The sequence below is a fragment of the Tupaia chinensis genome, unplaced genomic scaffold, assembly GCF_000334495.1.
Source record: "Tupaia chinensis unplaced genomic scaffold, TupChi_1.0 Scaffold000528_1, whole genome shotgun sequence".
NCBI lineage: Eukaryota > Metazoa > Chordata > Mammalia > Scandentia > Tupaiidae > Tupaia > Tupaia belangeri.
This window is the reverse complement of record NW_006160041.1, coordinates 1,316,053-1,329,632: the sequence shown is the minus strand read 5'-3', so window position 1 is coordinate 1,329,632 and position 13,580 is coordinate 1,316,053. Positions and strand designations below refer to the sequence as shown.

The 13,580-nt window shown below is 46.3% G+C and overlaps 1 long non-coding RNA gene across 1 annotated transcript in view; it reads left to right on the top strand.

The window, feature by feature from the left end:
- LOC102502428 (uncharacterized) overlaps positions 1-6,844 on the top strand; it is a 24,976-nt gene extending 18,132 nt beyond the window's left edge. Inside the window, exon 3 of the long non-coding RNA XR_335771.1 lies at positions 6,562-6,844. This is a non-coding gene — a long non-coding RNA (uncharacterized LOC102502428). The remainder of the gene's footprint in view (positions 1-6,561) is intronic.
- The last annotated feature ends 6,736 nt before the right edge of the window (positions 6,845-13,580 follow it).

Below are 13,580 nucleotides of genomic sequence, written 5' to 3'. Positions count from 1 at the left end.
AACATGCTTTAATCCTTTCTTTAATATAAAGAAGCAGAATCCCCGCCAGTGCTTGTCTTTTGTGTACCTCACTGTCCCTCTGCTCCTTCCTTTCCACTTTCTCCTCCTCTCATACCCCCAACTCAGTCCCTGGTGCAGAGCCGCCCTGAGCTCACAGCTGGGAAGCAGGCCCAGGATGTCAAGCCCGAACCCATAAACATAATGGAGCTGGCATGGTCCCCTCCCCAGGGCTCCACACAGGGCAGTCACTCACTGTCACTAACAGGCCCACATCCCTAACTCCCCTCACTTAGGAGGAAAGAGCTCAGAGTGAAGGGACTTTTATTTTTCTCAGAGGGAGGAAGTTTGCCTTCCATATTTCTGCTACAATCCATCCTACCCTGCCCTAGGCTGACAGTCTGGAAGAGTGTGGGGCCAAATGGGTCTCTCCTTCATTCCGCAAACACAAACTAATTAACCAGAATAATCAATGTGCCGATAGAGAGCATGCAAGGCTGGCCAGCAGGGTGAGGTGGCATCTTGGAGAGCCATGGAGGCAGCCTCTGCTGTGCGGGGCAAGCTGGAGCCCAGCGCTTATTCTCCAGTCTCTCTCCTGGACCTCCTCTGACCCCGAGACTGCCCCCAAGTTCAAACAACAATGAGCAGTCAAGCTACTCTAGGGCAAGGCTGCCCTGATTTTCACAGCCTACTTGTTTCAATAGGACTGGGGAGGAAAGCAGGGGCCACCAGCCACGTGCAGGGATGGTGCTCTAGCCCAGGTCTGCCATGGAAGGTCGTAGACCTCACTGCTGTAAGACCACTACCCAAAGTGCCGCTGTCTTGCCTACCTTCCTCTACAAAGGATGGAAAGCCTCGTATTCACTTTCCCAGTCTCTTTCACATCCAGAGATGGCCAGGTGACCCAGGTCCCACTAGTGGCCCTCAAAAAAGAAGTTTTCAGGAAACTCCAGGCAAAGTTTGTCAGGCTGGATTAAAAAAAAAAAAAAGGGAGAGCTTTTCTATCTTTTTCTCTCTTGTTCGGATTGTGGCATAATGATGTGATGTTGGGAGCTGTGGCAGCTGTCTTGTGAGAATTAGGTGGTGAACTTGAGGACCATAGAAAATATATAAAGTATAAAAGAGCCTGAGTCATGGAGTTCTGATCCCAAATCTCAATTCCTACCTCCAGACTGCTTATTAAGGAAGGAAAATAAATGTCTGCTTGAATTATTTCTATGGGCAGAATGGTCCCCACCCTGAAAGATGTTCTAGTCTTAATCTTTGGAACCTGTGAATATATTGTTATATGGCAGTAGGGAATAAAGGTAGTAGATAAAATTAAGGTTGAGTTTAAAACCAGCTGACTTTAAAATAAGGAGATTAGGGGCCAGCAGATGGTGTGGTGGTGAAGGTGTTGGACTCCTACATGGCTGACTGTAGTTCGAGTCCCAGACCCAGCAGCTTGAAAATCACACAGAGTGCACAGCATGCATGGCCAAAATCCTAAGAGGAGAAGGGATTATGGCCGCTCCTAAGGGGGGGTGATTTCTCACTTTCCCTCCCTCTGTCTCTCTCCAGTGAGTGAATGCACCCCATGGTAAAAGTCTAAAAAAACAGCAGATAATAAAAATACCCATCCAACAGGCCTATTATAAGGAATAAATGAGATGACAAACATTAAGCATTTAGCACAGTACTTGGTAAAGCACGCACTTAATAAACATCAGCTGTTGGTGGTGTTGGTATTCACCAGAATAAACACATTGAAAAGGTGTTACTTTCACCATTTTGCTATTGTGGGAGTTGATTTTTGAACAGGTCCATTAACTTCCTTTAGATTACAGAGTTTTGGAGGGCATAGTTAGACTTAGGACCTAAACCAATCTGGAAAATCAAAAGTATAAATACATGCCAAGTACCTTGACCAATGCCTGGCACTTCATAGGCTCTCTCCGATAGTAACTCTTCCTGTTGTCACTTCTATACCCTAATTGGTGGCTATTCCTTTAATATTTATTGAGTGCCACCTGTGCATACGTGTCAAACCCTGTACTAAGCAGGAAAAATACAAAGATGGAGGTCAGAGACCCTGTGCTCAAGGTCTGGTCAACTCCTCAGCTGCTATTTCTCTGCATTAATGGTTATAACCTGTTAGGGCTCCTTTCACCCCCTGAAACGGACTTTCCCTTCCCACCTCCAGCCTTGCTCACTGCCACTTCCTCACCTCTCTCTCCCATTTCTTTTTTTTTTTTTTTTTGAGAAGTTTTTGCTATAGGGCGTATGCGCTCGCCAGACAGACAGAGAGAGACAGAGTCAGAAAGCGAGAAATCACCCCCCAGAAGGGATGGCCACGCCGCAATCCCTTCTCCTCCATTCTCCTCTCGGGATCTTGGGCATGCACGCACACGCGCCTGGCGTGAGTTTAAGCCACCGGGTCTGGGATGCGAACTGCGGTGGACTCCATGGGAATCCAGCGATATAGCCATTACGCTAACTGCTGGTCCCTCCTTCCCATTTCTGCCTTTGGAAATTCCCTTCACCCTTCAAAGACCAAGTCATATCCCCACTGAATCCCAGAGGTGTCTCAGACAACCTTATCAATGCTCCTTTGATCAACTTGGGGTGTTGACCACCAGTGGTGACCACCTTAATAGCTGGCAGCCAGCTGTCATGGGCTCTGACTGTCAGAAGGAACCCAGTTCTTAGTAATTGTAAGGCTTTACCAGGTTCACCGGCTGAAGGCACCCCTTGGAGCCCACTCGGCAGCACCGGACACTCGCTGCCTGGAATGGGAGGTGCTTTTACAATTCCACATCTTTTATGCTTTCTCTGGAACTAGATCATAAACTTCTTTTTCTCACAGCACCAGACCTATTGCCTTTATTTATTTACTAGGAATATTTTTAGATGCAAAGAACAAAAAAGGCAATGATCAGTGTTTCAGATAAACAGGGGGTTATTTTCACCCAAAACAAGGAGTCTGGGAGTAGGTGACTGTTGGAGATCTTTTTTAATACAACGTCAGGATCAGCATTCTTGTGTGTCTCTTGGCTTTCCCCCCCTGTTCCAAAGCAGCTGCCAGAGCTCCAGACAAAGGTGCAGTGTCACCAGCTGTAGCTTCAAGGGAGGTTGGTGTATGTACCAAATGTTAATATCCACCCCAAATTCATAGTCACTGAAATGACCACCTCCAAGGTGATGGTATTAGAAGGTGGGGCCTTTGGGAGGTGATTAGGTCATGAGGGTGGAAGCCTCATGCACCAGGTGAGTGCCTGTATTAAGGAGGCCTCAGAGAGATCCCTTAGCCCTTCTGCCATGTGCGGTACAGCACAAAGGCAGGTATCTAAAAAGCAGGTCCTCAGCGACACTGATTCTACAGGAGTGCTGGTTTTGGACTTCCCAGCCTCAAGACTGTGAGAAATGAATTTCTGTGCTTGTAAGCCAGGAAGTCCATGGTACTTCAGGATGACAACTTGAACAGAACAAGACAGTTGGGAATAGAAGAGTCACATCTTTTAGCCTCTGAGGCAGGCTAGGAACGTGGGGGCTGGAAATGGGCGCTGTGTTAAGTAGCAGCCACAGCGTCTGCTGCACAAACCTAGCTGGCGATCAATGAAGCAGTGGGTGACAAACTCAGCCAGTCAAAGAGAGGCTCTCTGCTGGGCAAGTCTGGGGTAGAAAGGGACCCAGGGAGCTGGATTTTAGAGCCCCGTGTGGCTGTTGGAAGTTTGCTCCCAGCATGCCCTGGGTTCCTTCTTCCTTCCTTCCTCCCAGCTCCCTTGTCAGCCCCCCTTGGTTGGTGAAACCCCCAATCCAGCTATTCTCCATTGGAAGAGGTAGGCAGAGGTCTGTCCCTCCTTCGGTCCCTGCCCCCATCCTGTCCATACAAGATTGATAATGAAACCAATACTTTTCACCAGCGTAATTTTCATATTTAATGAGCGTGACTCAAAAACTATTACATTAATTAGTCAAATCCCACAAACCGTTAATGGTGCACGCGGTAATTAATATTGTATTCAATTAAAAAATGACCTGTTTCGGGGGCCGCTCCCAGGTTGGGAGCATGGGGTAGGGGGAACTGGGGCGTCCGCAGACACACTCAGCCCTGGCTGCCCATGGAGGTCCTCGGCTTGTGGATGCTCTTTCTTTTTCCCTCCTTTTCCCAGGGATTCTGGAGGGAGCGATCGCAGGAGATGGGGGGCTCCCGCCCAGCCACCCCAGGCCACGGCTCAACTCACTTCCCCTCTGTTGTACTGCTCCCCCTTCCTCTCTGCTCAGCCGACAGCCTACTTGCTGTGATTTATGGGAGGGCCTGGCACAGGGCTCACAGACTGGAAAATTTCCAGTTTACACAAGAATTCCCTGAAAAATGAGCTTGGTTAATTTATTTCTTTCATTAACGAGTTCGAACTGTGAGATAATCTCTCTGAGCGCCCCTCCCGCACCCACCCTGCATTGTTCATGCATCCTGACAGGCTGTGTCCCTCCCCCTGCTGCCCCTCCCCCTGCTGGGCTGGTAGGCAGGGCCCTTGGGCCTGAGGGACTGGCCTCGGTGGGTCTCTGCCTCATGATCCCATCTGCTGGGATGCAGTGGGGGCCTGCAGCCAATCAGGGATCCCCTTTTCTCCCAGCCTATTATGGATCAGGATGGAACTCTGGGCTCAGTCAATCAGGTCCCTTGGCTCCAAACTAGCTCAGCGTGCTTACAGAGATTATGAGATTATGATAGAAACGATTTGAAACCGGAAGGCCCAGCTCAAAACCAAGAAGGCAGCACGGTGTGTGAGTGGAGTGCTTGGGCTTTGAAGCAGGATCAGCTGCTTTGGAATCCTGACTCTACCACTAGCTGAGCAACTGTGGCCAAGTTACTTCACCTCTCTAATCCAGGGTTTTGAGATTAGGATGGGGATACAACATTGTTTCCTCATAGGACAGTTGAGAGTCAGACAACCTAGAAAAGCAAAGCCCACTATCTGGCGCATAGTAGGGATTACACGAGAAGCAGCGGTTATTACTGTGTTTCAGCAGCATTATTCGATGTAATGATGGTGCTTTGGAAACATCCGGCTTTGTGGTTGACATGTCAGACTAAGAGGACACCTGGCTCTGTCGATTTACTTGCTGTGGGAACTTGGGCAAATCGTACAACCTGCCTGAGCTGCAGGGTCTGCTTTTGCAAACTAGAGATTATAAGAAGCTCCTCAGAGGTGCTATAACAATTAAGAGAAAGAGTATGAAGACTCTCCCACATCGTGAGCCCTAAGGCCAAGTCTGTTATTATTATCTGCTAGACAGCTATTAGGACATCTAAACATTTGGGATTTACCATCATCGTCACTACCCTCTTAACTACTATTTCCGTGCTTCCTTTTCTATTCTAAAATGAAATTCATAATAATATAAAACTAGGTAAATAAATAATTAAAAAATACTATTTCAAATCCTAAGTGCAATATAAATAAGAAGTAAAATACAAGTGATTCATAAGAAAACAATCTGTATTCCAATCTCTATGATCAGGTGCAATGACACTAGAAGACACAAAAGGGGAGTTGGTTGGTAAAATCTAGGTGTGGTCTGTAGTCTAACCAATTGTATTGTTTCAGTCAATTTTCTGATCCTGATAATGAATTATAGTTATTTGTGTAAGATGCTTCCATGGGGGAAACTGAATGGTGGATACATGGTAACTTTCTGTACTGTTTTTGCAGTTCCTTGTGAGTCTAATTACTTTAAAATATGTTCAAAGAATTTTTTTAAAAAGGAGTTAGAAACTTGCACATCTGTAGAGACTCACTGTGAATTTGATAGCTCTGAGTGTAGACTGATACATACTGCCAAGTAAACCAGCTGCCGTGGTTGATAAATACATTTGTGATTTCGTTTTCTAAAATAGTGAACAGTTCTTGGCATGGTCCGGCAAGGCCCACAATAAAACAAAGTCCAGTTTCACCTTGATTTACATGAATTGACTTGCTGGGAAATTTGTTGGTATCCAAACTTTGCAAAAATTGCTTTGTGCTTTGGAGCCAGCAGGTGGCATGGTAATGAAGGCACTGGACTCCTACATGGCTGACCATGGTTCAAGTTCTGGGCCTGGCGGCTTGCTTTCTCACTCCCCCACCCCTTGGTTAAATTAAATAATAATAATAATAAGTTATTTTTTAAAATTGCTTTGTGTTTATATGTTAAAAAAGTGTTAGACCCAGACTCAGGTTTTTCATATACACCAGTGTCCAGTGGACATTTGAAATTCATGTGGGACATGAAACAGTCTTCGTTGTGTAGGAGTATCCTGTGCGTTTCCAGGTGCCAGCCTCTCTACACACAGCTGCTAAATGCCAGTGGGGAAACCCAGTCACTGAAATAGCCATTCCCACACCCTCCTTCATAGAGGGAAGAAGCTTCTACTGAGAGTAGTTATTATGAACAGGATTCTGGGCAACTTCCTCATTCTTAAAACTGGAGTAGATTTAACACTAATTGTCTCAAATTTGGACCTATAAGGACCAAAATGTCCATACAACTCCAGGAAATAGCTCTCATCCCCTTTCCCTGAATATCCTTCCTCAACTCTAGTCCTTCAACCTTGCCATGTTAGCGTCATCCTTATGAAGGAGGCTTCTGAAGCCGATGCCAGGAGCAGAATTCCTGAATATGGCTGCCATATCCTGAGAAGACTCATCCTCTCTGCTTGGTGCAGAGACAGATGATGCTTATCCACAATTGCCAAGACCTCCCCACCTCTGTGAAGCCCAACCCCATGTGTGAGATCTTGTACTCCGTGCTACTCTCCAACCACCTCTCTAGAAGTTGGAACGTGGGTAAGAGTTCCTGCCATCCTACTCCATGGACACTAATATACACCCTCAGAGAAGGAACTGCCAATTGGTCTTTACTTTTTCTTTCTAATCAAAGGAAGATCTGGAGCTGGGAAGGATTCTTGGCAAAGATGATATCTAACATTGCTGAACATTGAGTTTAGTCCAGTAAAACCCATGTGGGACTTTTAACTAAGACAGAACAAAAAATGCCTAGTAGCCGTGCAAACTTGAACAAGTCACTTAACTTCTCTAAGCCTGTATGTCCTAAACTGTGAGGATCACATAAATGAGTTAATATTAAAAAGCTCTATAAACTTTAAAATATTATATGTATATGACAAATTGCTATCACTATTATTTTTACTTGAACTAGTTTGATGATTTATTAAATATGCTAATGAATAAAGGACCTAAAATTATACTCTTCAACTCCTTTATCTAAACCAGAGGTTGGCAGACTATGGCCTATGAGAAAATCTGGCCCACAGCCCCTGGTTTTGTAAATAAAGTTTTATTGGAACAGCGCCATGTCCATTTGGTTACATGCAGTCTAGGGCTATTACAACTGTAATAAAATAGGGTGACGGAAAGTACCTGGCCTGCAGAACCTAAAATATTATCTGGCCCTTTACAGAGAAAGGTTACTGACCCCTGGTCTATGCAGTTACTGAAGGATCTGTCTACAAGGTGCAACCATGTTACCATCCATCTCTTCAATGGTAACCTGTTCAACATGGAAAATGGGCCTGGCTTTAGCCCATCAGCTAGTCTCACCCTTGTGCTCCAAACTGCATGCTTTAGAAAACTGAGCTTCTGAGAGCAGCAGATGGTGTGAAGATTATGTTGCTGGACTCCCACATAGTTGACAGTGGTTTGAGTCCCAGACTTGGTGGCTTAAAACTCATGTTTGGCACGTATGTGTGTATGCCCAAAATCCCAAGAGGAGAATAGAGGAGAAGGGATTGCAGTATGGTCATCCTCCCTAGGAGTGATTTCTCACTTTCTCTCTCTCCATCTCTCTAGGGAGCAAACACGCTATAGCAAAAATCTCTAAAAAAAGAAAAGTAAACCAAGTACCCTTTTTGTACTTTCTTTGCCAGTACCGTTTCCCACCCTAGTCCTTTGCCAGGATCCAAGGCTAGCTTGGGATGTAGTCTGAGGACTGAACTCCTTGTTCAGCTCCCTCTGGACCTCTTAGTCCCATCCCTGGAGCCTTCAGACCTTGAAACAGGGATGCGGCATGGATGTCCACTACCTCCAATTCGCCTAGAAAGGCCTGCAGGAGTGACTACCACTCAGGAGGCTGCAGCTCCATGCCTTTTACCCAGATGTAGCAACGAATAGCCATTATTACTATTTGTCACCACCTTTGGGCCCCACCCTCCAACTTTCATGGGGCCCTCAGATCTGCCATGAGGATTCAGAGGGAACAGGTCTTCTCTCCTCCCTCCCCACTGTCTACCAGTTGCTCTAATACTTTCTCTCCTCTCTGGGAGTTGGAGGAGTTTTTCCTAAGGCAGCTTAACACTATAATTTCAAGTGCTCTGTAATGACTTGTTAGCTACACAGACACTTAATAGAATTTCCTGAGAAAGAGGTTGCATCCACGGTAATTCTAAGACCTCCTACTGACTTGAGTGTAATCACTGCTAATAGACAAAGAGGTAATTACAGGGTGACCTGACTTCTGTTTTGGAAGCAAACAATCACGCATGCTTTGCTCTTGCAGGGATCTCAAGTGTTACTGTTGCACCTAGGTGTGCCTCCACCCTGCTGGAAAAGATGCAATGAGCTGATCAATCATAAGACCGCTGAATCTCTAGCTGGAAAGAGATATTGAGGTCGTAGAGTAGGCAGGCTGATGGTCCCCAAAGATGGCAATGTCTTGAACCCAAGGGTATGTTATGTTACATGGTAAGAGGGAATTCACGTTGCAGGTAGAATTAAGGTTTCAAGTTAGCTAACCTTGGAGGACCAGCAGTTAGCATAATGGCTATGTCGCTGGACTCCCACGTAGTTGACCGCGGTTCGAGTTCCGGACCTGGTGGCTTAAACTCATGCCGGGTGCGTGTGCATGCATGCCCAAGATCCCGAGAGGAGAATGGAGGAGAAGGGATTGCGGTGTGGCCATCCCCCTGGGGGGTGATTTCTCGCTTTCTGTCTCTCTGTCTCTCTCTGTCTGTCTGGCGAGTGCACGCATCCTATAGCAAAAATCTCTCCAAAAAAAAAAAAAGAAAGAAAGAAAGAAAAAGAAAAAAGTTAGCTACCCTTAAAGCAGGAAGATTATCCCAGGTTATCTGAGTGGGCCCAGTGTCATCACAGGGGTCCTTAATGTAGAGGAGACATGTAGGAGAGGAGGTCAGACTGATATGATGTGAAAAGAAGACCCTTCATTGCCAGATATGAAGGCAGAGGAAGTGGGCATGAGCCAAGGCTTTATGAAGCTGGAACAGGTAAGGACATGGAGTCTCTCCCAGGACTTCCAGAAAGGAGCACAGCCTTGCTGACATTGCTTTTAGTCCAGTAAAACTCACATGGTATTCTAACTTAGAGAACTGGTAGACACTAATTCTGTGTTGTTTTAAGCCACTGGTCATTTGGTACAGCAGCCACTGAGTACAAATGCAGGCTCCTCATCTGTTCCAGCCCTCACCTGATGCAGAATCCCTCTGTAACAAACCTGGTTTGTGATTGGTCATCCAGCCCCTACTTGGTAACAAGGAGCTCCCTTTGTAGAACAGTCTCTTACATTTATCACCCGTAGTTGTTGGAGAAGGCTTCTTCTGTGTGCTCAAAATCTAACTCCCATAACTTTCAGTCACTAGTTCTAGATCTTCCCTGGGAACACACACACACACACACACACACAGAGTAGGCAGGCTGATGGTCCCCAAAGATGGCAATGTCTTGAACCCAAGGGTATGTTATGTTACATGGTAAGAGGGAATTCACGTTGCAGGTAGAATTAAGGTTTCAAGTTAGCTAACCTTGGAGGACCAGCAGTTAGCATAATGGCTATGTCGCTGGACTCCCACGTAGTTGACCGCGGTTCGAGTTCCGGACCTGGTGGCTTAAACTCATGCCGGGTGCGTGTGCATGCATGCCCAAGATCCCGAGAGGAGAATGGAGGAGAAGGGATTGCGGTGTGGCCATCCCCCTGGGGGGTGATTTCTCGCTTTCTGTCTCTCTGTCTCTCTCTGTCTGTCTGGCGAGTGCACGCATCCTATAGCAAAAAATCTCCCAAAAAAAAAAAAAGAAAGAAAGAAAGAAAAAGAAAAAAGTTAGCTACCCTTAAAGCAGGAAGATTATCCCAGGTTATCTGAGTGGGCCCAGTGTCATCACAGGGGTCCTTAATGTAGAGGAGACATGTAGGAGAGGAGGTCAGACTGATATGATGTGAAAAGAAGACCCTTCATTGCCAGATATGAAGGCAGAGGAAGTGGGCATGAGCCAAGGCTTTATGAAGCTGGAACAGGTAAGGACATGGAGTCTCTCCCAGGACTTCCAGAAAGGAGCACAGCCTTGCTGACATTGCTTTTAGTCCAGTAAAACTCACATGGTATTCTAACTTAGAGAACTGGTAGACACTAATTCTGTGTTGTTTTAAGCCACTGGTCATTTGGTACAGCAGCCACTGAGTACAAATGCAGGCTCCTCATCTGTTCCAGCCCTCACCTGATGCAGAATCCCTCTGTAACAAACCTGGTTTGTGATTGGTCATCCAGCCCCTACTTGGTAACAAGGAGCTCCCTTTGTAGAACAGTCTCTTACATTTATCACCCGTAGTTGTTGGAGAAGGCTTCTTCTGTGTGCTCAAAATCTAACTCCCATAACTTTCAGTCACTAGTTCTAGATCTTCCCTGGGAACACACACACACACACACACACACTTGTCTTTCCCACAACAGTTCTTCACATATTTGAAGAGCACTCTCATGCCTTGCACAAAGTAAACCACCATAATAAATATTTGCTAATGGGCAAACAAACATTTAACTCCTGTAGGTCCCCTTGGACTGTGTAGTGATACAAAACTGACCTCTACTACTTTGCCCTCCCTCCCCAACACCTGCTCTCCCCTTTCTTCACTAGCAGCACTGAGTTCTCCTTGGGAAGTGCTGTCCCTTGCTCTCTGCTTGGCTTGCTGTCAAAGCATTGCATCCCTACCCACCTCCTGCCATAAAGCGAGAGCGAGAATGAGAGAGCATGTCCAGGAGCCCAGCTCACTATTCAGCAAGTTGATAAGACCCTGAGTGAGAGGGTAAACTGGGAAAAGATGGTGACTCCACATATCATTTTTAATTAGCTGTATTTTTATGGTTAACAAAACTACCCATAGTTTATTCCCATGGAGGTTCTAATCTTCTTAATATCTTTTGCTTGCCCTTAGAAGGTCCTGAGTTAAAAGCCACCTTCAGGGTGGGTATTTAAATCTACACTTGTGGGATTCAGACTGAAATTTCAAATAAACAAGGCCTGGGCAGTGTTTATCAAAATGTGACCAGTGGAATGTGCAAAACAAGAAACTAAACTACTAATTTAAAGAGAAGATCCCAAGAGTTGCCCTTTGGAAGAACACCTCTTTCTCATGGTTCTCCCCTCACAAGGGCAGAGAATTTGGTCTCATTGGTTCCAGTTGTTTGGGTATGAGGTATGTGCATCCCATATCTATCAGACACCCAAGCTGTGGAGAGGGGCCTAGACTGAGGAACCCTCCCTCCCATCTTCCAACTCCCCCTGTTCCTGGGCTCAGAACAGTGAAGACCTCATTGCCCCCATGGATCATCAGTCTCTGAGGGACAGGAGCGCTGTCCTCACTGGGAGGCCTGAGTGTTAGCAATTAGGCTTTGGAAGTTCTCCAGGGTTCTATGCCTTCTGAACTGGGGCCCTCTCTGAACTTTGACAAGAGGCCTAATCCAGGTGGCAACCACCCTCTCTTTCTGGGCTGGGCAAATGGGAAGTTGCCATCAGAGGCTTGTGCAGCATCTGTGGTGGGGCTACCCTGCTAGTCAGCAGTACTGCCCAGGCTCCTGCAATCACCTCTCTACCAGAGCCAGGGCATGGCACACAACTGGATCTCCAAAATATTTGTTGAATGAATGAATCAGAACAGAGAGAACAGTTTTTTTTTTCTTTCAACTTCCACTTGACTAGAATAACCAGCTACTTTTACAAACTTCCCATCAAAATAACACTGGATACATAATAAGCAAGAAGCAGAAACAACTCAAATGTCCATCAAATGCCCATGGATAAATGGATAAACAGAATGTGGTATATCCATTCAACAGAATGTTACTCAGCCATGATTAGGAAGGCAGTACAATGTTGAGGAACCTTGAAACACTGGGAGGCAGAAGTGGCCAAACATGAAAGAACTCCTGTGAGTCCATTTATATGAAATAGCCAAAGTAGGCAAATCCATAGGGACAGAACTCAGATTAGTAGTTGCCAGGGGAGGGGAAAAGGAGCAACATAGGTGACTAGTTAATGACCACAGGGCCTCCTTTGAGGACGATGAAAATATTTGGACCTGGCGTAGAGATGACAGTGGCACAATATTGCAAATGTAAGTGCCGCTGAATTGTGTACTTACAAATGGCTAGTTTTATGTTATGCAAATTTCATCTCAATTTCAGAAAAGATTATATTACAGGATATGATAGTCACTTTACTGCAGGGCTATCTGGCAGCCTTGATGCTAGCTGGCATTCCATCTGCGAGGACTCACTGTGCAATTCGGGGATAGCCCTGCCCTGCGCCCTTGACTTTCCCCCCACGTCTCACCTGGTCTAAAGTATTGCTAGACTTCTAATTCCTGTTTCCTCTCATGTGGGGTTTTCCACCAGACTCTTGTTCTTGCTACCCACCCTTCCCTGCTTCCAGTGGCCAAGCTTCAGCTGCCTCCTTTCCTTCTCCAGTCAGTCTCTACCCAGTTTGGTTTTGAACGAATGCAGGAGTTTAGGGATTAACCACCAATCCCACCCGCTAGGTTTTCAGAGAAGTCTAGCCAGGGGTGGCTAGAATTGTATTTATTTTTGATTTCTTCACCTGGCTCTCTATCATCCAGTTCTACTTTGAGTTCCTCGCATTCTGGTAGAGTGGGTCACTCCCTGCTATGAGGACTCACGAATGTTCTAACAAGCTCTCAGGGTTAGCTTCATGGCGCAGTGGTAATGCACTGCTCAAGGAAAACTGTGTCCCATGTGGCAACTGTGGCTTGGCTCTCCAGCCCAGTCTGCCTGAAACAAGCGAGATGTGTGAGAAAATGCCCAGAATCCAATGGGATGTGCTGGGAACAAGAGAAAGGGGATGGTGGCATGACTAGACCCACGGAGGGTGATCCTCTCTCTCTCTAGTATGTGATCTATCATGAATAAAGAAAAAAAGAGAAGTTCTCATTTCCTGCCTCCGCAGCTCTCATCACTGGGGCTGTCAGATACGAGCCTCTGCCTTCGTCTTGTAGACTTTGTGAACTCCTTTCCCAGAGCCCTTCCACTCCTCTTTCTCTCTAAAGCTGTGCAGATGTGCACAGAGACGCACAGGTTGGTGGAGCCCTCGTGCATGTGGAGGGGCTCTGCTGTGAAGCCTCCCAACTGCAGCTGCACACGACTTTGCCCGCCTTCTCTGCTCCACGCAGCCTTGAGTCTGGTCCAGAGGACTCTCCCCTTACTCTAGAAGATGCAGCAGCTCTTCAGGGCTGGGATTCAATCACAAACTTGTCTGGTTTCCAAACTTATGCTTTTAAATCACTGAGTAAAATTGTGTCCCCGA